The sequence below is a fragment of the Toxorhynchites rutilus genome, chromosome 2 (genome assembly GCF_029784135.1).
Source record: "Toxorhynchites rutilus septentrionalis strain SRP chromosome 2, ASM2978413v1, whole genome shotgun sequence".
NCBI classification, from domain to species: Eukaryota; Metazoa; Arthropoda; class Insecta; order Diptera; family Culicidae; genus Toxorhynchites; species Toxorhynchites rutilus.
This window is the reverse complement of record NC_073745.1, coordinates 177,097,213-177,121,895: the sequence shown is the minus strand read 5'-3', so window position 1 is coordinate 177,121,895 and position 24,683 is coordinate 177,097,213. Positions and strand designations below refer to the sequence as shown.

The 24,683-nt window shown below is 35.7% G+C and overlaps 1 protein-coding gene across 3 annotated transcripts in view; it reads right to left on the bottom strand.

The window, feature by feature from the left end:
• Positions 1 to 24,683, bottom strand: part of LOC129765231 (uncharacterized) — a 48,572-nt gene that overhangs the window by 12,909 nt on the left and 10,980 nt on the right. Inside the window, exon 1 of one of the 3 annotated variants that reach the window (XM_055765306.1) lies at positions 18,858 to 18,960. The exons of the other annotated variants lie outside the window; for them this stretch is intronic. The gene's annotated coding sequence lies outside the window, so the exon portion shown is untranslated. Of the gene's footprint in view, positions 1 to 18,857; positions 18,961 to 24,683 lie in introns of those variants that run through there. 3 annotated transcript variants of the gene reach the window in all.

The following is a 24,683-nucleotide window of genomic DNA, read 5'->3' as shown; positions in this document are numbered from 1 at the left end:
GAAGGGCTTAGAATGAAAGGGGTGTTAGTTATTTGATCGATTTCTCTACATCGACTCTCTCTTTTGGTCATAACTTAGATGCAAATACATTCCCAGCTGTATTTGACAATGTGGATGATAGGTCAGAACCTCATCTATCGGATTCTATAGCAAACTTAAATTGGAACGTTTTTGCAGTTATTAACTAAATAAAAAGTTGATTAAGTGAAATCGATCAAGTCATTTACACCCCTTGCATTGTGAGCCCCTCATTTATTATTATTTATTATAACATACTTCTACCAAAACTCGTCATTATAATATTATTATTAGGAGATTATTTCCAGACACAATTCTCGTTCAATATTTTCCAACCACTTGCAAATAACATGTTTCTCAGTTACATAGAATAAATGTTTGGTACAGAAAATATGATAGAATAAAGACAGCCCCCTCTCTATTCCAAAGGGAGGGAGGGGTGTCACACCATCATAGAAACATTCCTCGTTCCCAAAAACCCTCACCTTTGGCTCCATTTTCTTGATTAGTTTTCGAGTTATGCATAAATTTGTGTTTCATTTGTATGGCAGCCCCCCCTTTGAGAGGGGGGAGGAGTGTCTGCTCACCATAGAAACGTTTCTTGCCACCTAAAACCTTCATAAGCCAAATTTGGTTCCGTTTGCGTGATTGATTTTCAAGTAATGCAGCCTCCCCCTTAAGGAGGGGGGAGTGTCAAACCACCATAGAAACGTGTGTTGCCCCCTACAACCTCCATATATCGAAATTGGTTCCATTTGCTTGATTAGTTCTTGAGTTATGCAGAAACTTATGCTTCATCTGTATGGTAGACCAACCCCCCCCCCCCTCCCTCTTAGAGAGATTTGCTTCATCAGTTCTTGAGTGATGCAGAAATTTGTGTTTCATTTGTATAGCAGCCTCCCCTTAGAGAGGGGGAGGAGTGTCGAACCACCATAGAATTGTTCATCGATCCCTTGAACCTATTTATGTCATGTTTGATTCAATTTTCTTGATTAGTTCTTGAGTTATGCCCCTTCGCGAGGGGGGAGTGTCTGCTCATCATAGAAACGTTTCTTGCCCCCTAAAACCTTCCCATGCCAAATTTGGATCCATTTGCTTGATTGGTTTTCGAGTTATGCAGAAATTTGAGTTTCATTTGTATGGCAGTCCCCCGTTAGAGAGGGGGAGGAGTGTCTACTCACCATAGACACGTTTCTTACCCCCTAAAACCATCACATGTCAAATTTGGCTCCAATTGCTTCATTAGTTTTCGAGTTATGCAGAAATTTCTGTTTCATTTGTATCCTAAGAGAGAGGGGAGGGGTATCGCATTATCATAAGAGCCTTCCCCGACCCCAAAAACCCCTACATACCAATTTTCAGTAGTTTTCGAGTCCATAAGCATCAGACAGACAGAAAGACAGAAAGACGGACAGACAACATTCCATTTTTATATATATAGATTATCATTTTCGCTTCACAAATCGAACACACGAAGCTCAATGCCGTCACCGCGAATGGAGATTCTTTCATGTATACGTTGAGGGAATTGAATTTGATGTTCCTTGTACCGTCGAACCATCCAGTGTTGGCAAATGTACAGATTTATCCGAAAAGGTATATTTTTCCCGTTTTTGACGTAGGACTACGTCTAACCGGAAGATATAGTGGGTGAAATGAAAATCTAGGCACTGAACAAGTAGGAAAAAATGCAAGATTTGGAACGCTTATAACTCGAGCATTTCTCAATAGATCGCAAAGGTGTTTGCATCAATTGATTGGAAATATATCTGCGCATCTATCATAACTAATAACATTTCATTTTTCTTGAGATAAATAATTGAATAATTGTGAAATATCAAGCATTGTCCAAATGCACTATGTGCTCATTTTTGATTGGTCCATTTTGTGCTCCTCAAAACGTACCGACCAAAACGGGCAACCAGAGCAGCAGCGAAATATAATGAAGCACGATTGGAAAGGAAAAAGAAAAAAATGAACGAAACATTGGTCGCAGTCTCACACATGCGTAATTCTCGAGCCAGCCAGTCAGCTTAAAAATCACCGCTCCGCTGCCGTAACGATCATTCCCATCCAAACCGTGCACCACATCGTTTCGCATCACAACACATCAACAAACCAACACAAGTAGCCATGTCTGGAATGGCAAAGGAGGACAAGTTAAGGGAAAGGCAAAATCCCGCTCGAACCGTGTTGATCTGTAGTTCCCCGCAAGGGTAGCTAGGCCGAGCGCGTTAGTACCAGTGCACCAGCCCACCTAGCCGGCGTTATATAGTTTCGGCCGTCGAAGTGATCGAGTTGGCTGGTAAAGCTGCTCGCGACGATAAGAAAACCCGCATTCAGAACAGAACACATTCGGTTCGGTGGACATCAAGACAACAACAGGCAGTTGCAGCGAGTGGCAAACGCAATCGCAAAACGGCAGCTGGTAGCAGAAGAAAAAAAGTTTTTTCTTTGGTGGCAAATCCAGAATAAAAAAAAAATTAAATTCCATAAAACACGGCGCTTATCAGGGCCATTAAAACTTTCAAAAAAGAGTTTACGAAATACAGTTCAATGCTTTCTAAAATAATATCCAAAATAATAATAAAACACAAATTGATTTTTTCATAATTTGTTTGCCAGTATATGATAAGTATGTGAATTTGGCAGTTGTTCTGAGCTTATTTATGGTTGGCGACTTTCCCGATTATTCAATATTCATTAATTTTTAAATTGATTCTAGATTGAAAGTACAGTAATTTACATTTAGCTCGACATTCAGCTAATTGGACGGACCTGTAATGCGACATATTTAGTTGGACATTTTTGTAAACATAAAGTTCGAGGTCCAAATTATGACCCCACATCGAAAGTCGACACTGTACCACTGTCATCGCAAATGTTCAATTACAGGTTAAAATTGCCTCCAATGCGACACTGAGTGGTGTTTCGGCACGCCGCATTAAATGTAATTTACTGTACAACATGTCACAAGCTGGATGGGAAGAAATTTTCCAACTGTGAAAGCTGTGGCGAGTGGCAAACGCAATCGCTAAACAGGAAGGTTTAGCCGAACAAGATGGGGATATCGAGTGATAACAACACAATAAACTCTTTAGATTAAAGATAATTTTGTGATACTGAAAAGGACCCTTTTTAGCCTGCATGTGAATCCAACGAGCGAACAAATCGTAATGAATGTATTTTTTTGCCATCGCTGCCTTTTCTTCTTCTTCTTTTTGGCTTTAAGAGGGTTTAAACTTTTCAGTTCATTCGCCTCTATCGCTGCCTTTTAACGCTCTTTCGTTTAACGGTTATGTCCCCGACATTACCCACCCGTTTTTTCAAAACCACGAGTACTAAGTTTTCTAAATTGGAACCATTCCATAAAACACGGCGCTTATCAGGGCTATTAAACCTTTCAATAAAGAGTTTACGAAATACAGTTCATTGCATTCTAAAATATTATCCAAAATAATAATAAAACACAAATTGGTTTTTTTTTTCATAATTTGTTTACCAGAATATGATGAGTATGTAAATTTTTGCAGTTGTGCTGATCTTATGGTTGGGGACTTTCCCGATTATTCAGTTTTCACCAATTCTTAAATTGCTTCCAGATCGAAAGTACAGTAATTTACATTTAGTTTAGCTAATTGGACGGACATGTAATGCAACATAATTATTTGGACATTCTTGTAAACATAGAGTGCCATTGAATGTAATTTACTGTACAACATGTTACAAGCTGGATGGGAAGAAATTTTCCCACTGTTAATCCTGTGGCGAGTGGCAAACGCAATCGCTAAACAGAAAGGTTTAGCCGAACAAGATGAGGATATCGAGTTATAATAAAACAATAAACTCTTTAGATTAAAGATAATTTTGTGATCCTGAAAAGGACCCTTTTTAGCCTTCATGTGAATCCAACGAGCGAACAAATCGTAATGAATGTATTTTTTTGACATCGCTGCCTTTTAACGCTCATTCGTTCGTCTCGTTGAACTCGCCCCTTTGGCTGAGTCTGCCGATTTGTCTCTATCCTGTGAGCGTGTACTGCTTAAGTACAAAACGCGCGGATCCGCTGAAAAATATATCATTCTCTTTCGAACCGTAAATCAGTGTGATTGTACGGCATCGTTTCACATCACATCGCATCAACGGATTTGTGCCGTAGCACCAGTGTACCTAATAGCGGTTATAGAATTTCGGCCGCCGAAGTGCTCGAGCTGGCTTGCAAAGCTGCTCACAACAATAAGAGAACCCGCCTACAGAACAGAGCACATTCGCTTCGGTGGCAACAACTACTTTCAGCGAGTGGCAAACGCAATCGCAAAACGGCAGCAGGTAGAAGAACGAAAAAGTTTGTTTATACAGACTGCTTTGGTGGCAAAACCAGCCACCGTAAAACACGGCGCTTTTCAGGGCCATTAAACCTTTCAGAGAAGAGTTATTAAAAGTTTTTCACAATACCAATGCATTCTAAAGTGACATAATATGACATAATATAAATATTTTGTTTATGCTTGTTCTGGAACTTATTGGTGGTTGGGGTCTTTTAAATTGATCATTCAGTTTTCACAAACCCATGCATGGTTTTTGAATTAAAAGTGGCTTCAAATTACAACACATTGTATGCAGGATGGCATTAACGAATTTTCTCGGTAGCAAGAACTGCTTTCTTTGGTTGATAACTGATGTTGAAAATTGACTGACGTTACATCTGCATTGTATAGAAACATAACTAAGGAGCAACATGATGAGCTATGTATTTCCTGCTGCTCTGTTCTTATTTTAAAGGACTTTAATCCGAAGGTCATCCGTCCCTGTATTTACTGTTGATTTTTCAGAAGGCTTATAGCTCGTTTATTTCTTGACAGATCGTAGAGTTCGTCTCCAAAACCTCAGTTCTTTTTCATTTTTATTAACTTTGTTTGCGGAGACTACAAATCTTACAATTCATTCGTCTCCGAGACCACAGTTCAAGGTACGGTAATGTGCTCAATAGTGAAATATATGATAGTGAATGAGCTGATGACCACCTATACATTCCCTATCATAGCCATCATTTTGATTGTACGATAGTGCATACGCCGAAAGATGCCCGGCGTTGAACATTTAATAAGTACAAAGTCTTCAGAAAAAAATCAAGAATCAACTATAAGATTAACTATAAGAAAAAATTGAGAAAGTTTGTAAAAAAACGCAAAAACACAACACGAAAGGTTCTTTTCAGAACCCCCAACATGTTCATAAAGAGTAAACAGTAAACTAATCTATTTTTCAGGTAGATAGATTCACATAGGAGAAGAAAATAAAACAATATATTTAAAATATATATTTAGCAAAAGCTGCCCCTTTTGTATAGTCCTACGTCACTCCGGTTATGTCCCCGACATTACCCACCCGTCTTTTTGACGTAGAACTACGTTTTTCATTAAGGGTGCCAAATCGGAAAACAGGTCACGTTTTCATGAAATAAAGTTAACGTTAATAACTATTTTTACCGCGAACAGATTTTGGCGATTTGCATTCCAAATGAATCGGAAATGCCGTAAGATTTGTTTGATCTGCTATACATTACAATTATGCATTAAAGTGGAAATTAGTATTTAGAGCTCGACAGTTATTCCCTAGACAAAAACTGTCTTCGACAAAGTTGTTACATATGATAGAGCGCTTATTTTTATGTTATCAAAATAGGATGACCAAAATTTTCGATGAAATAAAAAATCTAACTTTCTTACCCTTATAGATAGAATTAACATAGTTCGACAATGTTGCTTCTGTTCCAGTTATTTGAGACATCTTTGTAGAACAAAGTTTTTTTTCTATCTCTTGAAATATCAAGTTACATTAGAGTCACCATGAAAAAAAACTGTTTTTTGCTCTAACTTTTATATTCTAAATTCTACATACAAACTGTCTTTGGAAAACTTTTAGAGCTTACTAATACACATATTTTGCGGTGCAGAACTTGTCAATATCTCAACTTTACTCAAAGTTATTGATATTTCTTCCCAAAAAAACGCTCTCTTCAATTGTTCGTCATTCTTTCTGGGGCAAACATAAACAAAGTTTTTGACGGCATTTAAAAAAGCAAACTTCACTCTAAATAATGTGTGGTTTTCAACACTATGTTATTTTCTGTGTTTGAGTAAATTGAAATTGAAATCATGAGTTTTTGGGTAAAAAACATCGATAATTTTAAGTAGACTTAAGATATTGACAAGTTCTGCATCGTAAAATGTTGAAATTGATAAGCTATAAAAGTCATACGAAGACAGTTTTGATGTAGAATTTGAAATATAAAAGTTAAAGCAAAAAAAACCGTTTTTTCATGGTCACCCTAATGCAACTTAGAAAAAAAGCGCTAAATCGATTACATTAAAAGAAAGAAAAAAGCTTTGTTCTACAAAGTTGTCTAAAATAACTGAGACTACAACATTGTCGAACTATGTTTATCTCTATCTATAAAGATAAGAAAGTTAGATTTTTTATTTCGTTAGGTTTTTCTGTTCCATTACATTATGCTAATTTACACTGTAGTAGCCATTTAGGCGTAGAGGTATTCTATCTGTTCTTCCATTGTTCAGCAGACCGGACAGCGGAGACAGTTGATATTGATCATTGTTGGGTTATTTATAGTATGGATTGTATGGATGAATCGATCTTTGATCCACCATGGATCGATCTCCATCGCTGATGATAGTTGCGTGGACGTGGTTATTCTATAACAACACAAAGATTCAATTGATTCAATTGCGGGCCCTGAGTTTGAACTCACGATCGATCGCTTAGTGAGCGAACGCGTAACCAAGTGGCTACGAAGACCCCCTTTGTAACAACTTTGTTGGAGACAGTTCTTGTCTAAAGAAAAAATATCTACCAAAAATCTGTTTTTGGCGCTTTCTATCTTCGTTGCATTAGGATAACCATGAAAAAAACGGATTTTTTTGCTTTAACTTTTATATTTCAAATTCTGCATCAAAACTGTCTCCGTACGACTTTTAGATCTTACCAATACCGACACTCGACGACGACTCAAACACAAAAAATAACAAAGTTTTAAAAATCACATATTATATAGAGTGAAATTTGTTCTTTCAAATTCCGTCAACAAACTTTTTTTTTATGTTTTCCCCAGAAAGAATGCCAAACAAATGGAAAAAGCGTGTTTTTTGGGAAGAAATATCAATAACTTTGAGCAAAGTTGAGATATTGAAAAGTTCTGCATCGCAGAATGTTTGTATTAGTAAGCTCTAAAAGTTTTTCAAAGACAGTTTGTATGTAGAATTTGGAATATAAAAGTTAGAGCAAAAAAAACCTTTTTTTTTCATGGTAACTCTAACGCAACCTAGAAAATGTGCTATATTGATTATTTCAAGAGATAGAAAAAAACGTTGTTTTACAAAAATGTCTCAAGTAACTGAGACTACAACATTGTTGAACTATGTTTACATCTATCTATAAAGATAAGAAAGTTATATTTTTTATTTCATCGACAATTTTGGTCACCCTATTTTTGATAACATAAAAATAAGCGCTCTATCATGTGTAACAACTTTGTCAAAGACAGTTTTTGTCTAGAGAATAACTGTAGAGCTCTAAACCCTAATTTCCATTTAAATGCATCTCCTGGGCCATTGTGCACTGGTGTGTAAATTGTTAAAATTGATGAAAACTGTATGCATTTCGATTTTACCATACATTTGCTCTGCTGATTTGTGAACTTTTCTACCCGTGCCGTCCATAACGAGAATCTTATCGACGTACAACGAAGGGGAATATGGTCTAGAGGCGAATGAACTGAGATGTTTAAACGCTCTTAAAGCCAAAAAAGAAGAAGAAAAAGGGGAATACCAAGGATGACAGCTAAGCTAATCTAGACCGACAATATTATCAGAATGGGCTTCTGTTGATAAGAGCGCAAAACGTGTGCGTATAGTTGCTCCAAGCCATCGATATATGGCTTTGTGTGCATACGTGCGTGCTTCATAACCTCTACGTAAACATACTATTCGCTACGCTGAAACCCCATATGTATCTGCTCCCGTGTGTATTGTCACTGTCACGATGCAACAATCACCTTATTTTCTGATGCTATGATTGACAATGCAAATGCATGCAGCCGTAATGATAAATATAAACAATGTAGACTCGTGTCCGTAAAATACAAATTACACTGTTTCCAACGCTTTATTATATTTTGAATGTATTCCCTTCGGATGATTTTCTCAGACTGACAAACGGTTGTCTAATGGAAGGGAACTTCACATTTAGGGGTGTGTACATTTCAGGGTTGACTCTTCTTGCACATTCGAGGGGTTGTCAAAAGTTTTGTTTTTCTTTCTCTTCCACGTTTACAACAAGGAGAGGAGATTGCGAGAGGGAAATATTTGTGCTAGGGTATTAGTAATGCACCTCTGCTGGGGCAAATATTCAGTCTTTTTCCAAGCAGTTAACATTGTTTGTTTTCAGTCATCAAAAGGCTGATAACTACATCATATATTCTTGCGGTGCCAAGAATATATTGATGTAGTTATGAGATGTGGAATAATGGTGCTGGTGCAACAAGTAGATAATCGACTCTAGTCGAGTCTATGTCAATTGCGAAAAAGGTCACCGGAATAGCATTCGAGGTAAAATTTCAATTCATTGACATGAAACAAATTGCGACATACGATCAGCTGGTGTATTGTTTTTTTTCCAAAATATGAAGGGTGTGTCACATCAAATTGCATCACGGAAAAAACGCTGTAGAAATTTAATTTTTAGGAATTATATCTTCAGCTTTCGCTTATAATCAGATAAGAGTGTATAGATCCCGTTGGCCATGCTTCACTGTCAATTTTTCGTAAATTTGGAAAAATGTCGTCGAACGAAAAAGAGCGTCGTGAATTAATCCTGTGCACTCATTTCGAGAATTCGGAGTTGTCACATCGGGACATCGGTAAGATGCTGGGAATCGTCCAATCCACGGTCAGCAGAGTACTAAAACGATACTTCGAGAACCTAACCATCGACCGGATGGTGAAGAACGGCAAAAATGGATGCTCCGTCAGTGAAAAAGATCACAAGCGCGTAGTTAAGCAGTTTAGACGTGATCCGAGAAGTTCGGTCCGGGATGTCGCTAATAAGCTGAATTTGTCAAGTTCATTCGTCCAGCGGACCAAGCAGCGGGAGGGCCTGCGTACATACAAGGTTCAGAAGGCTCCTAACCGCGACGATAGGCAAAACATGGTGGGGAAGACGCGAGCCCGGAAACTGTACACCAAAATGCTGACGAAGCCGCATTGCCTGGTAATGGACGACGAAACCTACGTCAAAGCGGACTTTCGTCAGCTGCCGGGCCTGTTGTTCTTCTCCGCAGAGGACAAATTCAGCGTTCCGGAGGAGATTCGCAAGCAGAAACTATCCAAGTTTGCCAAAAAGTACATGGTGTGGCAAGCGATCTGCTCTTGCGGAAAGCGGAGCGCCCCCTTCGTGATGAACGGCACGGTAAACGGGCAGGTTTACCTTAAGGAGTGCCTACAGAAGCGCTTACTACCACTATTGAATCAGCACGAGGGCCCGACCATCTTCTGGCCGGATCTCGCTTCGTGCCACTATTCAAAGGACGTGTTGGAGTGGTACGAAGCCAACGGGGTCACCTTCGTGCCAAAGGAAATGAACCCGCCCAACGCGCCGGAAGAACCCAAAAGTTGTCAAATCGGAGGCGGACTTCAAGAGAAAATGGATTTTGTGTTAAAAAAAAAAACTACAACCTGACGTTGTACAGAACCTTATGGACGGGGTAAAGAGGAAGGTGCGAGCATACGGGCTTGGGCTCGAAGTATGAATAAAAAGAAAATGCCAAACGTTGTTTAATAGTTTTTATTTTACTGTCTAAAATTTTCAAAAGGATAGGTCTACTGGGCGAATTTCTACAGCGTTTTTTCCGTGATGCAATTTGATGTGACACACCCTTTATATTGTTATCAAGGCACATATGGCGTTAGCCTGACGGGGCCGGAGTTCAATATTTTGACAGTTTTTCTTATTATCTATGTTAGTAATATGTAACCGATTACTCGCGGTCGGCTTGAGGTTAGTATGTATTGTTCTGCGAGGGCAAGAATGAATAATCAATCAAGTATCGTTAACTGGTTCTACAATAATTTCATTTCAGGGCGATCAAATCATTCTATAAACAGTTATTTCTATAATGTAAAAAACATTTTTCGTAGAGTGACCTCCCAATATAGAAATCAAAGACGTAGTCCTACGTCAAAATTAAATTGCACACAAATTCCATTTTAAACTTCATTCTATTTTCTGTTCTATATTTTTATTGATTAAAATATTAATTTTATTAATAGTAGTGGTTTGTTTTTACTTTCTATTTTTTTCCAGGAAGTTTATTTTTATCGCTCTTTAGTTTCTTCCGGATAAGCTGTGCTATTATGTAGTATTGATGTTTTCCCTCTAGAATCTATATCAAACCATCACTAGTGAATCTAATTTAGATTTTTCATGTTATTGTTATTATAAACCAACGTGAAATGACTGAGTTGTGTGAGCTTTCATAGCTAAAAATTTCGCTAAAAACAGTTATTTAAAATTATCCAAGAAAAGTTTTCACTGAGCACATAACTTGGTAGGGGTGGTGCCTAGCGGATACAATAACCTAGTCAAACAATGAAAATGCAATAACATCTCGTGATTGATGGTTTCATCTACTAATGATTCCTGTAATCTTTGAAATGAGTGGATTGAATGGAAACTTTGGGCCCATTTGAAGGAAGGAACAAAAACTTTTTCTATAGACATTCTTATACGCTTTGTTCTACAATCATCTGTGTCCTTCCAGAACTTTCTCGGTTTCTCGTCAACATGCTCTGGTCGCACCTGGTCGAGGTGCTTTTTTGTGCTATTCAAAAGTCGAAGTTCTTGCTTGTGAGATTATTTGGTAGAGGCTGAACTGAACTGATCGAAAGATGCAATATTCGGTGAGTACGACGAGTGGAGTAGCATATCCCAGCCAAATTCAAGGAAACAATGGCCGGGTCGTCAAGGAGACATGAGGATTGGCATTATGGAACACGACGTCTATCATATTCCTGTAAACAGTACGCGCAATGCCATCTGCACATATTCCTGCAATGCAAAATCGTTAGTGAAAAATCTAACGTTTAATTACCAAAAATCACAAAAAAAAACTTTCGTGATGGGCAGCAGAACTGCGAAACGTTACCCGTAAAGCTCGGAAAAGTTTACTAATCAAAGCTACACCAACCGTATCGATTGAATTTGAAATATGAGCCGACATCTTTCTGGTCCTACTTTAGAAACCTGAAAAAAGACTACCGGAAACCTAACGTAATGACGGATGCCGGTACAAACGCAGACACTAGTAAGACTAGTAAGACTAGTAAGTTCTGTTAAGTTATTTGCAGATTTATTCAGCAACGTGCACAATGATGACCCATCCGTTCCCTCGCCATTGATATGTTGTAATATTCCGTCACTGAAAACGATGGGTTACGGCCTCAATAAAAGTTGTCACTTCGAAAGGTGCTCCGTCATTTTAAAGGACTGTGGATGCCTTGAAGATTCTGATCAGGCTTATTTACACCCGATCGCTTCGTGTGAGCACGTTTCCTGAGGTATGCAAAACGGCGTCAGTCGTGTGTCACTTATGTTTATATAATCAACTCCAAAGCCATCGAGCGTGCCGATTTTATCCGGGATACCGATGTTCTCATGGACAGCAAACTGAAATCTACTGAGCATATCAACACTGTTATCGCAAAAATATTTGCAGAATTGGGATTCATAAGGCAGGACTCCCTACCATTCCGAAATATCTCTGTACTGCTTATTGGTATGAATTGTATTGGATTATATTCCACATGCGTGTGGTCTGTTTATCACACAACTCATAATACTCGAATAGAGAAGATGCAACGTTATTTCATCCGATATGTTCTGAGACTACTGCTAAAAAAACGATGAACCTTATCTACCCGAATATGAATGTTATTGAAGTCTAATTAAAAATAAATAAAAAAAATAAAAGTTAAAGCCTAGTTAAATTAGAAACGCCATTAGCAAGTCGAACTGTTGTCTGGCATAATCACCCGTTCGGAGCAAATTGGCGAAGTGAGGCTGATGCTGAGTTCCAAGTCGAAGTCAATAAATAAACAAAATATTGGCTAATTTCAGTCGATTGTTCTGGATTGCTGATCCATTCAGTTGCGAGGAATATTTGTTAGGATTTATCGACAACCGACTTCAAGACTCCAAGATTTTTTTCGCTAAAAATTACTATAAATGATTTAATTTTTCATCATCCGTTACAATTTGCTACATAAACGGTGTGTTTTCGTTGCGTTCATGGCGCGAGTCGCCAATGGAGATGCGATCCTTGAATGTTTTGGGCCAGATAGTGTGGGACCCGTTACAGCGTTTTAGCAAGCTTCACCAGGTGCAAATGAATGATGGTTTTGGATATTTGTAATGAACCTCTCATTCAAATAACAACGCTTTTATTGATAAATACTAAATTAGAATTGAAAAAGTTAAAAAATTATGGCAAAATGTAGAGCAGAATCCATATATTTTTGATTAAAGATGTGAGCATATATTTCTATACTATTCATTTAGCGCGTCCACGTGGACATTATCAAAACCCCCACTCTCCTCATCGTGGACAATCGTAAACATTTTCGTAACCATTTTTACAGAATAAAGCAATAATTTTTTTGAAAAAAAAACGAAGAAACTTACCGGTACTCCTAAATATTGTTTCAATATTTAACTTCACCAAAAACTTCTAAAGATATCTGACAATACTCCATTTTTTTTGGGCTGCTAAAAATGTACGATATGAATTTGGGATTCATTTTTATGTAACAATACCACGATTTTAGAGCACCGGCAGAAATTTTTGTTTAAATTCATTAAAAATAAAACAAGTTGATAAGTTTTGCACTGTAAATGTACTATTTAGGATCTACTGTGTAAGATCATGTTTTTTTTCAATAAATTAAATGATGTATTTCATGAAAAATTCAAATTTTAATTCTTTGAAACTCTATATAAAAAAACAGTTTCTTCCGCTGTTATGGAACGGGCAGTGGCAACTATATTGCCCCCAATTTTTTCAGCTGTTTCAATATTAATTTTTTTATCAATAAAAATTCGAGATAACAGTAAATCTCGACGTTTCGTGCAATCATAGGACATTTGACAAAAAATTGGAAGCCCCGATTATCTGTTCTCAAAAAAACTCAATTTTTTACGTCTGCGACACTATTCCAAATGAGCTAATATTTTGCCTAGGGTATATTATCGTGCAAATAAACATTTCCATGTTCCGAACGAAAAATCGAGATATACGCGATTACGATTACGATACGTGATTTTTAGTGGCACACAAAACCATATGTTTTTTCTTGTATTCCGAAAAAAACCCAGTCCTAGATAGTCTATTTTTGACAACAAACAAATTTTTAGATGACAATACATCTCGACGTATCATGCAATTTTTGACATCAAAATTTTTTTTTCGAGAACACCATTTTCATATACACTCTCAAACCACATTGGCCAATTTTACACAATATTCTTGGCCAATAGAATTATCCCTATCAAAAAATAGCAATAAGTTACACCGGAGCAAGTTGCAACCAGAGAAGAGAAGTGGAACTTGAGAGAAACAAGTGGCAACGATTTGTGGCAAGAAAATGTAAACAGTGAAAAAATTGACAGATAGTTTACGCTCTAAAAATTGAACATAATGTTAAGATGTCTCTAAAAGGGTGGGAGACATCATATAAAAGGTGGGAGGTTCGTATATAATGTTATGAATGTTAGCATCATCATGATAAACACGGCGAATGGGGTAGAAATTACGAACCGAAATTGAATAAAATATACATATAGACGCTAAAACGCTGTGGATAGATATTATAATGCATTTTTATCGGTTTATGTATAATGCATTATCAAAATAAATCCATATGTATTTTAATCATAACTTGCTGTGCTATTCTTAACAACATTTATGATCGTATTCCACCAATGATGACAAATGTGTAATTTACGAATGAAGCTTCGCCATAGAAACTGAACATTGAATAAAAAAAATTAAAATGTGGTAAGAGCATCAGTTGAAATATTTTAAAGCATTCTCATCGGAATAAATTGAATGATACACATTATACATTATACGACTAAATAATGTAGGTATGCTTAAAAAACAACATAAAAATATGATTTCTGATTATTTTTTTTCCGTTTTGAACACACCCCATAAAAAGCTATTTTAATTTTTTAAAATACCCTCTGTTGGTATTGTATCTAGAATTTACAAGGTAATAAAACGTTAACGTCAATTAGTTTCAAGTAATCAGTTTTTTAGTTGCAGGGGAAATTAACACCAAACTATATTTTTTTAGTATTATATATAGATTCCATACCAAACCGACATAGTGGTTCTCAGATTTTCGTGTAAATTGGTAGTTTTGTTCCTTTTTGTTAAATATTAGATCCCATTCCATTTTAGGATGGTTCGAAAAATTTATTTTTCTCCTTTTTTCCAAAAATATTTTTTTTTTAGATTCATATCTTTTGAACTACAAAACCGATTCAGATGATCGACATATCAAATTGGCCAGTTAGCCAGTTTTTTTCTAAATACTATACTTGCAAAAAAAAATAATTTTGTTTTTTTGATTATTGATCGTAATTGTTCTTTATAGTTTTCATTCAAGGGCGCCATGTTTTTTAAATTTTTTCTCGAAAGCTGAGGATTTTTTAGATAACATATCCAAAAATGTGTTCTTCGTTTTTAAATTATGATTTTTGAAAATTAACCGATGGTTCAAAAAATCATTTTTCTGCTTTTTTCCAAAAATGACGTTTTTTAAAAATTCATAACTTTTAATCTACTGAATCGATTCATATAATCGACATAGTTAATTTAAGTCAATAATTTCACACCCGCAAAATTTTTTCTTTATTTATGAAAAACAGATACAATTATTAACACTCCTATACTCGCGCATTGGTCTCTCAGACCGAGAAATCAATAATTCGTTCATTTCTCAGAAAATATGAACTTTGCGATTCTCTCTAGCTTCGTTATTCGTCGTTCGTCATCGTTTAGCGTATCGCATGTGTTGGTACAAAGGGGACGTGTGCCACTTTTTCAACACTTTTGGTCTGACACACCGACGCGAGTATAGGAGTAACTTTTTTGGACATGTGCCTTTATTCATATTCTAGAATATTGTTGAATGAAATGTATAAATTAATGTTAGTGGCGTGGAATATTTATTGAATATAATGCATAAGATCATTACCGGACTATTCTTATTTGGTTTCAGTCCCTTTTGTAACTGGATTGAACAGATCCATATATTAACTATTCGTCGATATATTCGTCGTTAGATTCATATGTTCAAAAACAAAATGTAAATGTTTGACTTTCGTATAGTCATTCGCTAAGTATAATGGTCAAACATATACACACTTGTGAAAGAATTTCACTTGTGGAATAATTGTAAACAGTAAACTATAAACTAATCGGTGGCTTATGGTAATTTTTAACAGTTACAGTTTCGGGGATATTTTTTTTATAATAAACAATATCAACAAGAAAACAAGAGAAAGAAAAGGAAGTTCCTAGAAATCCTTTTATATCATCTATTTATGCCATATCTATAAAAAGGCATTAATTTTTAGTTTACCAAGAATAAAGAGACAAAGAATATTAGAAATATGCAAACTTTATATTCCAGAACCTTTATCATCTGGTGATTACCTAGAAGGTCGGTATACATATTATTCGGTATACATATTATTCTCTTCGATAAAAGACCCTAAAAACACGCAACAATTGCATGGAATGTAAAAAACGTGTTTGTTTCGAACATGCAGTTATGCTATGTTCTGATTTTTACTCCAATGAAACCACAATCGATTAATTCGTTTTTATGTTGTTTTATAGCTCTTTATACTTCCATGAATTATATTCGGTTGCTTACTTTTAATTAATAACAGTGAAAAATTGGAATTTCGTTATTTGTGTTGGAGTATCAGAAATTAATCTGTTTTGAGGAGGCTTAATTATTAAAACTATTAAAACATAATAAAGACGGAGAAAACATATTTTTGGAGGTTTTTCATTTAAACATACCCTCTTCTTAAAATAAATGCCAATAAAGCCCGAAAAATACACAATGGCAACATTACAGAGAAGTTCAATTTTCGGTCTGTGACACCGTGCGCGAGTATACGTGTTATGATTTTGCACGCGAGTACAGGAGGGTTAATCACGAAAACAAAATTAATTTTTACGCAAGTGCAATATTTTTCCAAAAAATTCTTGGCTTTAATTTGATATATCGATCATCTGAATCGCTCTAGCAGTTCAAATGTTATGAATTTTTGAGAATAGGAAAAAGAGGAAGAAATTAATATTCCAAACTATCGGTTAACTCTAAAAAATTATAACTCAAAAAAGAATATATCTAATTTTGAGTAAAAAATATAAATGTGTAAAAAAACCCCAGTTTTCAAGAAAAAATATAGAAAAATATAGCGAAGTTTGATATTTTTCCAAAAAGACTAGCTAATTTACTTCAATTTGATGTATCGATCATCTGAATCGGCTTAGTGGTTCAAAAGTTATGAGTTTTTGATAAAAGTCATTTTGGGAAAAAGTGAAAAAATCGAATCACCTAAAAAAATTTCAATGTTTTACCATAACGAAAAGCTACCAATTTTCCAAAAATCTGAAAAACACTATATCTGTTTGGCATGAAATGGCTGAAGTAATACTGCAATAGTTCGCGTTTTTCTTGTTGTTTTTCATGTCTTTAATAATAATAATTAGAATTACTGCATTTGTATTGATGCTAGAAAATATCATTAACTTCCTTGAATAGTGAATGTGATATAATTCACTTTATATATGTATATATATTAATAAATGTTTTCAAACGAATACATTTGTCAAACCAACTGCAAAACTAAATACTTTTATACTGTGCCTTCATTTTTTTGAGTTTAACGTTCAAAGACCCTTCAATAAAAATGGCATTGGAACAACAGAGTAAAACTGACATACAATTATGACAGATGATTGCTTTTTGATTGGCGCGTGCTCCAACTGGTGAACCGCCAATAAAAAGGCACTCAAACAAAAAAAAAACGCCAATAAGCAAATGGTACTGTAAAACTGTGAAAAATATATGAAAAATATGCAATCTAAGACTCTTTTTGTCGTTTATGAGTTTGTTTTTTTTTAGGTTACTGCTTGGCATGTTTGCGGATAACGGAAAGATATGATATGTTGGTTTGAAAGTTAAGAATTGGAAAAAATATAAAATTCATGTGAATGGAGACAACTTTTGTGTACAGCACATGCCACTAGGGCCTTTTGCTGATTAAGTAAGTAAGATTTCTTACAAAACGTCATAACTTTACAACCATTGAGTCGATTTAAAAAATCGTCATATCAAATGAAATCTTATTCTTTTATGAATCAACTTCAATCTGTCATTCACTCAAACTCAAAAATTAAATACTACAGAAAAACTTTAATTATAACGCTTAGAGAATTTGCGACTTAATTTTCCACAATTCGCTCTTTCACACCAAATTTTTATCTTGTCTCAATTTTAAACCTCTCAAATTGAATTGTTAAAATGATAGGTCAAAGAACGAAAAGCAGGAGAAATTAACAAATAATGGAGGGTAAATAATAAAGCAATATTAATTATGGATTTTTAATAACCATCTCAGAAAAATATTGAAAAAAAACATTCCTTTTTTAATTTCTCTTTCAAATTTTGATAAAATTGCACTGAATAGTTAAATAAGCAATATTAATATTTGAATAAACTTATGTAATTATAAACATGTTTATATAAACCTTCCCATCTTCTCATTGTTCATTAAAGACCTTGCGTCAAGACAGCTAGAAATCCATACACTCTCAAATCAAGTGTGCCTGAAAAAATTATATTCTTCACGTAAACAAGCGATGAAAATGTGGACACTTTTTAGTCAGTGAATTGTATGGAGTTCCACTGCTGTGTTGCAACGGTGCTTTGAAAGTTCAACCTGAAAGATATCTTAAAAAATCACTGAATCGCTAAATTGAAATCAGTTTGCACCATATACAAGGTGGGACAGATGACTTTCGATAAAAAAAAATCGAGATTCACACTGGATGTTGCGAAAAATATAAATTTTTGAAATGTTTAGTTTTCATATTGATTGTTTCAACTAGTACCGTAAGGCGGGATTAGTTGAAACGCGAACTATCATGGGTTTCATGTGCGGTTTTACTTCTCGAACTATCTGCAACTGATTTATGAATTAAATTGAAGGAATTATGTGCTCCCGTGGCCGAGTGATTAGCGTCACACATTATCATGCCGGGAGTTCGGGTTCGATTCCCATTCTGACCGGGGGATTTTTCGTCAAAGAAATTTCTTCCGAGGTCACGCGTCTCTAGAGCTTGCCACTCCAGAATTAACTTACCCCAAATTTCAACTTGTCCCGGTATATGTTTGACAGAATGTATTGATGCATTTATTTTTTATTTATTTATATTTTCGTATATTCTGAGAATGCTCAATAATTCACTGATTCTTAGTGGTTTTAGACCGCACTTCTTTTCCAAATATACTGCTACAAGTTCATAGAGCAACGGACTTTAGAAGTTGCGTACTCCAGATAGTCGTTCCAATTTATTGGGTGTGCAACTTAATTCGTTCCTTGTTTTGTATAAAAATCATATTTATTTGAATAATAAAATGAATTATTATTTGATTCTACGATTCACTAGATATACTCGCCAGTAATGATACCCAGGTTAATCTATGTTTCGTTAGAGTAGTGGCCTAGAACTACACAAGTATCAGCACAGAAAAAGTTTATAATAACTGGTGCAATTACGCCTTCTACTATCACACCAACATATGCAACTTGGAAATGGTTGGACTTCCTCTTAAGGTGAAGGTGAAAGGAAGCCATTGTAGTAGTATAGGTAAAACCACGTGTAAAAATGGGGTAATAGTGTTTGTGAGAGAAGCACACTTAAATAGATCAATTCACTTATTAGACTGTGAGGCGCTTCATTGACACGAGTCTTTGATTATATTTAAAAAAAAATGAGTGGGTTATATCTATGATATAACCGCAAGGTTCACGTGGAACTACCTTAGCTTAGCAATCATCCGTTTGTATTGATTAAATTCTTGATTGAATGAAACAGTTTCCAAATTCAATTGAGTTCAATATATTCTGTGAGTGAAAAAAAATGAACAAATGCCGTGTAAAGTCAATTCATTTATTGTGATTGATTGTTCTTCGTTACAAGTAAATTTAATGACGGACCTTTTACGTTTGGTATGATGACTAGAACAAAATATATGTACGGAAGAATTATCAAACGTTTGATGAACCAGCTTAAGGCTGAAAATCTTTCCAATAAAGACAAAAAAAAATTATCAAACGATTATTTTATTTTACATTTCCCTCTGAAGTTTACATCCCAAAAGTGTACATACTTCTCGAATCTCGAATTTGCTTGAAACTGGGAAGTTCATTCGCTTCTAGTGGCTGCACGATTTTCCCAGGTTCCTAAGTTTAGAAGATCATGTTAGGACAGACATATTCCACTCTGCACAAAGGCAAGCGAGGACAAAAGTACTCGCAGTTTGCATTTATTTGCAGAGCCGATTTCCCCAGAAACCTCGGTTTTGAAGTCTGTGTTAGGGAAACACATTTCAATCGGAACAAAAATACCCCCGATTTGTATGAATTCGCAATGCCGATTTCCCCACGCTTCATGGATTTGAAGTCTGTGTTAGGGAAACACATTCCAGTCGGAACAAAAATACCCCCGACTTGCATGAATTTGAAATACCGATTTCTCCAGGCACCTTGGTTTAGAAATCTCTATTAGGGAACACATTTCGGTGGGAACAAAAGCTCCCCCTACTTTCGTGTGTTCTTTTTCTTCTTTTTGGCTTTAAGAGGGTTTAAACTTTTCAGTTCACTCGCCTCTAGGCTCTTTCGTGTGTTTGCAATGCCGATTTCGCTGCTTGGTTTTAAAGTCTGTGTTAGGGAACATTTTTCGATGAGAACAAAAGCCCCCCTACTTTCATGTATTTGCAATGCCGATTTCCCCAAGGCTGCTTGGCAAACATCTTTCCTATCCAGTACGAAATGTTCGAGCAATAAGCATTCGAAATCTTTCATTTTTTCCTGCATGTTCTGTGTTTAGGTTTTCATTTTACCCTCCATATATTCCGGTTAGACGTAGTCCCACGTCAAAAAAAACAATTCAATACTAAAGTAAAATGTATGAACGATATGTTCCGATGAACAATTGTAAATATACATATATATAGAAGGTGCATTTGCATATGAAGTAAAATTCTGATTATACGCGAACGTAACATGAGCAAATATATAACACATGTGAATTGGGGCTCTTTTGGTATTAACAAGTTCTTCCGCATAGTAACTCGATGTTGATAATTCCTTAACATTTTCCTTCGTTGATCGTATTGTTTTCACATATTCACGTTAGAGAGCCTTAACTCTTCTCTTCGTTGGTTGAGGCATTTTGATTGAATGTAATTCTTTTCCGTTTACTGTTTTTGAAAGCATAGGCAGCCATGGCAGTGTTTCGAGCTCTGCAATACAATTAACCAATGTTAAAGTTGCTTAAACTTACATTATAGACCCATTAAACGTAAAAATAATAATTGTATTGATATCAACACAATTTTATTCTTTTGATTTTCATGACATGAAACGCTATAACTCAGGAACAACATTTTGTTGAGTAGTTTTCAGAGCTGTTTCGATGATATTGTCTGACATCAGTGTCGAAAAAATAACTATGCTTTCACCAATACAAAAAAAATCATTGCCGAAAATTGAAAAATAAAGATTTAATTTTCAGAGCACTAGCTCGAGTTTTCCGACATTTTTCACTATACAGTGCGACAGCAGATGAAAATTTAATATCTTGTGAGTAATAGATTAGAGTTTGGTTGATATTACTTGATGGGAAGTGTATGAAAAAGATCATTTTCTTCACACTGTTTCGCAAAATTATTGATTTTCGGAGGAGGGGGAAAGGGAGGGAGATGAAAGAAATGAGCGCCATTGTGGCATCCATTTGTGGCTAACTTCCACCTTCACCTTAACATGTTCGTCGCGCCGTCACCCAGATATGGGTGACATTTTCCTTGTTCAAATTGAATAGGATTTTTAAGCCGAACTAAAAAAAACTATTTGATTTTATAGTTTTTTTTAGTTCATATAAATATTATATTTCTTCTACACTTTTTATTAATTTACATTACGGATGGAAGAGTAGTACATCTTTCATACGAAATATATATAATATAACATTGGCATGTGTTATTGTGTCAGTTCGTCTTCAAATTGAAAAAAAAATCATGTAAAAGTTGTATACAAACAATGTTTTACCTACAATGAATAAATTATTCGCAAGTTACGTCCCGCAAGAAACTCAGCCTGATCGCACTGGGCGACGAACGTATTGAAGAGCGGTCTATTGACCAGGACACATTCTTGTGAAGGGTGTTCTCACGCCTAACAAGATATGGGGCCCGTATAAACTCCATTTCGTTTTCACCGTGAAGTGGCGTTCGTGACCTGACCCATGATCTGTTAACTGAAAAAAAGTAAGATACAGATCATATCTTCTTGGGGGAGGATGTAAAGTCCTAGTGCGATTAAAAGAGAATGGTTCCTCTTCCAAAACAACGATTCAAAGACCGTGATCGAACCTATCATGTAAAGAATCGGTGCACGAAAATCATTATATGGTAACTAAGAAAAGTTCTGCTGCAATATGATTGACTCAAGTATATCATATTTTAATATCCGTTTAATTATGCAACAAAATGAGCATACACCCAGAGGAGGATACGTGCCTCGTAAAAAACCGCGTAAAAATCCGCGTTAATTCGAAAATCCACATAAAAAACCGCGTTAATCTATCAATCTACCAAGACGGGTCTATGGTACTAGGTGAGGCCATTTCGTCACTAACTTGGTTAGGGGAGCGGTATATGAAAACAGCACGGAAGAAAGTAGAAGGGGAATTATTTGCTTGTAGCGTGGTACATGCTGGTACAAATATCTTGAACAGAGTGTCTGTTCTCTATTCACTGGATACTTCAACTAGAGCGCTGACTGGCATCGTCTAAATCAGCCTTAAGGAACAAGTTGCAGTACCGTACAATGACTTCAATGACAAGGAGTTTTTTTTTGTAAATTGATCAAAACATACAAAATGTAGAAAACTCTTTCACCTCTTTTTAACTCTTTCATCCAAAACACAGTTGTTGAGGTGATTTGGAGCATTCAAGAAAGGCAGCAAAGATGGGGAAGTCGATAAAACTATAACTTGGCGTCGATCAATGTTTTTTTATTATTTTATCTCTCGTTTTTTGACGTAGAACTACGTCTTTCAGGAAGGATGCCAAATCAGAAAACAGGTCACGTTCTTCTGAAATAAAGTTAACGTTAATAACTAATTTCACTGTGCACGAATTCTCATGATTTGCATACCAATTGAATCGGAAATTCTCTAAGATTGTTTTGATATGCTAACATTACAATTCGCTAATCTCTAAATGGTTCAAATTCATGACAATTGGAAGAATTTCCCTTTTTCCATCCATTTGTTCTGCCGATTTGTGTGCTAACCCTACCCGTATTTCGAATGCTTATAACTCGAACATTTCTTAACACTCCTATACTCGCGCTTTGGTCTGTCAGACCGAGAAATCAATAATTCGTCGTTCGTCATCGTTTAGCGTATCGCATGTGTTGGTACAAACGGGACGTGTGCCACTTTTTTAACACTTTCGGTCTGACACACCGACGCGAGTATAGGAGTAACTTTTTTGGACAAGTGTCTTTTTTCATATTCTAGAATATTGTTGAATGAAATGTATAAATTAATGTTAGTGGCGTGGAATATTTATTGCATATAATGCATAAGATCATTACCGGACTATTCTTATTTGATTGCAGTCCGTTTTGTAACTGGATTGAACGGATCCATATATTAACTTTTCGTCGATATATTCGTCGTTAGATTCATAAGTTCAAAAGCAAAATATAAATGTATACTTTCGTATAGTTATTCGCTAAATATAATGGTCATACATATACACACTTGTGGAAGAATTTCACTTGTGGAATAATTGTAAACAATAAACAAAAACTATAAATTGATCGGTGGCTTATGGTAATTTTAACAGTTACAGTTTCGGGGATATTTTATTTATAATGGACAATATCGACAAGAAAACAAGAAAAAGAAAACGAAGTTCCTAGAAATCCTTTTATATAATCTTTTTATCCCCATCTAAAAAAAGGCACTAATTTCTAGTTTACCAAGAATATAGGGACAAAGAATATGAGAAATATGCAAGCTTTGTATTCCAGAACCTTTATCATCTGGTAATTGTCTAGAAGGCCGTTATACATTATTCTCTTTGATAAAATACCAGAAAAATACGCAACGACTACATGAAATGTAAAAAAATATGTTTGTTTCGAGCATGCAGTTATGCTATGTTCTGATTCTTACTCCAATGAAATTACAATCGATTAATACGTTTTTATGTTGTTTTATAGCTTTTTATACTTCCATGAATTATATTCAGTTGCTTACTTTTAATTAATAACAGTGAAAAATTCGAATTTCGTTATTTGTGTTGGAGTATCAAAAATTACTCTGTTTTGAGGAGGCTGAATTAGATGACTATTCAAGCATAATAAAGATGCATAATATTCAGCTCCAGAAACTTGTTGAACAAGTTCAGCAAACGCTGTTTTGCCAAGTCGGGAAGATTCTTCAACAAGTTGAATTTAATCTTGTTCAGCTCCGGAGTCGGACAAGATTAAATTCAACTTGTTGAAGAATCTTCCCGACTTGGCAAAACAGCGTTTGCTGAACTTGTTCAACAAGTTTCTGGAGCTGAATATTGTCCCGCATGACTGGAGACAAGTGAGAGTGATAGCCATACGAAAACCCAACAAGCCGGCTTGCGATCATAACTCGTATAGACCGATTGCAATGTTATCCTGTATTCGCAAATTGTTAGAGAAAATGATTCTACTTCGTTTGAACAAGTGGGTCGAAACGAACAATTTGCTGTCAAATACGCAGTTTGGCTTCCGCCGAGGTAAAGGGACGAATGATTGTCTCGCGCTGCTATCTTCTGAAATCCAAATCGCATTTGCTCGCAAAGAACAAATGGCTTCCGTTTTTCTCGATATCAAAGGTGCATTTGATTCAGTTTCCATGGAAATTCTCTCAGAGAAGCTTCATAATCGTGGACTTTCACCAATTCTGAAAAATTTCCTGTACAATTTACTGTCAGAAAAGCACATGAATTTCTCTCATGGCAACTCAAAATCTTCTCGTTACAGTTTTATGGGCCTACCGCAAGGCTCCTGCCTAAGCCCCCTCTTGTACAGTTTTTACGTCAATGATATGGATGATTGTCTAACTAGAGACTGCACGCTGAGACAACTTGCAGACGATGGAGTTATTTCCATCACGGGTACTAATCCCGTCGCTCTGCAAAAGTCGTTGCAAGATACCATGAACAATCTGT